General features: G+C 37.0%; 1 non-coding gene across 1 annotated transcript; it reads left to right on the top strand.

Annotated features, from left to right (window-relative positions):
• Positions 1–1,547: 1,547 nt before the first annotated feature.
• LOC143685341 (U6 spliceosomal RNA) lies at positions 1,548–1,653 on the top strand. The gene has a single exon (XR_013176587.1). It is a non-coding gene; the product is annotated as a U6 spliceosomal RNA (small nuclear RNA).
• The last annotated feature ends 1,736 nt before the right edge of the window (positions 1,654–3,389 follow it).

The following is a 3,389-nucleotide window of genomic DNA, read 5'->3' as shown; positions in this document are numbered from 1 at the left end:
GTTAGTGGTCAGTGAGAGCAAGACTGTGCCCCTCCTATTCACTGCCATGGCCCCGGCATCCAGTAGAGGACTAGCTCCTGGTGATGCTCAATAAACATTTGTTGATTGATTTGATGGTCATAAAATAGGGCCTAACTTTTCACTTCCTCCTTCCTTGTACACTCAACTGGTAAAAATTCACCCTGGGCTGGAAAGCTCATGGCCTAAAACCCCCCTTTGCAGGTATTTGGCTTTAAGGGAGGGGGGGAAAGAAAGCAGCCCCTGACACCAGGAACTGACCTGATATTCACAGTTAGTCCTCAACATTATGGCAAGCTGATCTGAGGCTGACAGCCAGCCAAGTCATTCTGTTCTCCTGTTGGACATAAATATTCTCACAGAATAACAACCGCAGACAAGGTTACTCTGACACAGTGATAAACTGAAACAAAGCAGGGTCTCTTCATAGTTTTTTTAAACACAGAAAAAAATCAGGTCACTGTGCCACCCACAAAATACCCCACCATGGACTCATTACCATTTTCTGATAGCATTCAATCTAGAGTGAAATCTCACTTCCTTAGACTCACTCCCAAATCATACAACCAAAGCATAAATCCTGGTATAAGTCCTTTCTAATATCCTTTTACTGAGATACCTTGCTGCAATGAGTAATAAACCAAACTCATTTACCTACAGGTGTGTCCTGGCGGTCTTTTGGCTAAAACCAGCCTTGACAATTGTAGGCAGTCATTTCACATTCATTGATATCCATAACCATCTTAGGCTAAGCATTGTTCTTCTCAGTTTATACCTAGGGAAATTGAAGCATAAAAGGGTCGAGTGATTTAGCCAAGATCATACAAGGAAACATGTAGGCTTAACTCAGTAACTTAATGTAAGGGTCTGTCCTGCATCTGTTTTGCAACCCCAACAATTTAGAATCTCAGTTCACTTCCTTCACCTTAGAGACTTAGGCAAGCATACAGAAACACAATCACTCCCACTAGGAACACTTCCCCATCCCTAGAGACTTTTAAAAGGGAACAGAACTCATGGTGAAGGTGTATGTTTCAATCTGGATAGTGGGTAAATGGATGTCCATTATAATATTCTTATATTTGGGGGGGGGGGGGAATACTTCAGAAAAAGTAAGTACAATGGGCTGAAAACAAAGTCCAGAAAGACAGAAAGACCTACTAGGTGGTCCCTAGGTGGTCGGATGCCTTAGGTTTCCTCCACTTCCAGGATGGATGATGGATGGAACTAGCAACAAGAGGGCCAGGACTTGAGAGAAGCACTCATCTCAGAAGGAAAATTTAAGGGACACCAAAAGACTCAAGATAATAATATTTAATGCAATATTTAAAAAAATCAAATGCACAACTATGGCCCAAGGACTAGGTACCTGTTTTTGTAAATAAAGTTTTATTGGAAGTTCTAACAAGCATCTGTCTACCCAATAAAAACCAAATCCTGCACCCACAATACCAAATGGCATATGAGCGTCCATCGCTAGAAGGTACTTCCCTGTCTTTTAGGGCAAACAAACAAGCAAAAAAGCCAGAGTGCTTGCTCCAGTGGCACATCTACTAAAATTGGAATGATACAGAGAAGATTAGCAGGGTCCTGTACAAGAATGACACAGAAATTCATGAAGTGTTCCATATTTTTAGCAGTAAGAGAGAGGCAATTCATCACATATAAGGCACGCACAATAAGAATAAGTCCCAAGTTTTCATCAGAAATCATGGAGATGAGAAGCAGTTGTACAATATATTTAAGGTGCTGAAAGAAAAAAACTGGCAACTAAGAATTCTTTATCTGGCAAACTGTCCTTCAAAAATGAGGGAGAGTTTAAAATATTCACAGATAAACAGAAACTTAGAGAGTTCATTAACAAGAGACCTGCCCTAGAAGAAATATTAAATGGAGTGCATCAAGCTGAAAGGAAAAGACAGGAGAAAGAGGTTTAGGGAAAGTGTAGAAATGAAGAATACCAGTAAGGTATTAGAAAAGTATAGAGTATAGAAAGAGACAAAAATAAGACATGACATGTAAAAGTCAAAGGACAAAATGGTTGCAGTACTATCTTTCCAGTAACAACATTGAATGTAAATGGATTAAACTCCCAATCAAAAGATACAGATTGGTGGAATGGGTAAAAATAAATAAATAAATAAATAAATAAATAAATAAATAAATAAACATGATCCATCTATATATATCGATCTATAAAAGACTCATCTTAGACCCAAGGACACAAATAGGTTGAAAGTGAAAGGTTGGAAAAACATATTCCATGCAAATAGTAGCCAGAATAGACATGGGATAGCTGCCCTAATATCAGAAAAATAGATATTAAATGCAAAAGTTAAAAAAACAACAACAAAGAACATTATATATTAATAAAAGGAAAACTCCATCAAGAAGAAGTAACAACCATAAATCTTTATGCACCTAGTCAGAGTGCCCCAAAATACATGAGGCAGGCACTGAAGAGAGAAATAAACATTTCTACAATAGAAGAAATAGCAACCATACATATTTATGCACCTAACCAGGGTATCCCAAAATACATGAAGCAAACACTGGAAAAACTGAAGGCAGAAATAAACGTATCTACAATAATAGTTGGAGACTTAAATACACAACTCTCATCAATAGATAGAACATCTAGATGGAGGATAAATAAATTAACACAGAACTTGAATAATATGGTAAATTAACTAGACCTAACAAACATATACAAAGAACAGTGCACCCCCAAAATAGCAGGACATACATTGTTCTCGTGTACTCATGAGTAATTCTCCAGGATAGACCACCACATATCAGGTCTCAACAAATTTTAAAAGATTGAATTATGCATACTACTTTTTCTGATCATAATGGAATTAAGCTGGAAATCAACAACAGCTGGAGGACTGGAAAATTCATGAATATATGGAGGTTAAACAACATATTCTTAAACAGTCAGTGAGTCAAAGAAGAGATTACAAGAGGAATAAGTAAATATCTTGAGATAAATGAAAATGAGAACCCAACATATCCAAACTTATGGCATATAGAGGAAGCAGTGCTGAGACAGAAATTGATACCTCTGTCTACATTGAAAAAGAAGAAAGAACTAAAATCAAAGACCTAACTGCACTCTTGGAGGAACTAGAAGAACAGCAAACTAACCCAAAGGCAAGCAGGAGGAAAGAAATAACAAAGATTAAAGCAGAAAACAAATGAAATTGAAAATTTAAAAAAAAATAGAATCAACAAAACCAAAAGTTGAATCTTTGAGAAAATCAATAAAGTTGGCAAGCCCTTAGCTAGACCAACAAAGAAAAAGAGAAAGAAGATGCACATAAATAAAGTCAGATATGAGTGAGGGGAAAACCCACAGAAAATTTTTTTAA

Source organism: Tamandua tetradactyla, chromosome 5 (assembly GCF_023851605.1).
Source record: "Tamandua tetradactyla isolate mTamTet1 chromosome 5, mTamTet1.pri, whole genome shotgun sequence".
NCBI lineage: Eukaryota > Metazoa > Chordata > Mammalia > Pilosa > Myrmecophagidae > Tamandua > Tamandua tetradactyla.
This window is presented reverse-complemented; position numbering and strand designations above follow the sequence as displayed.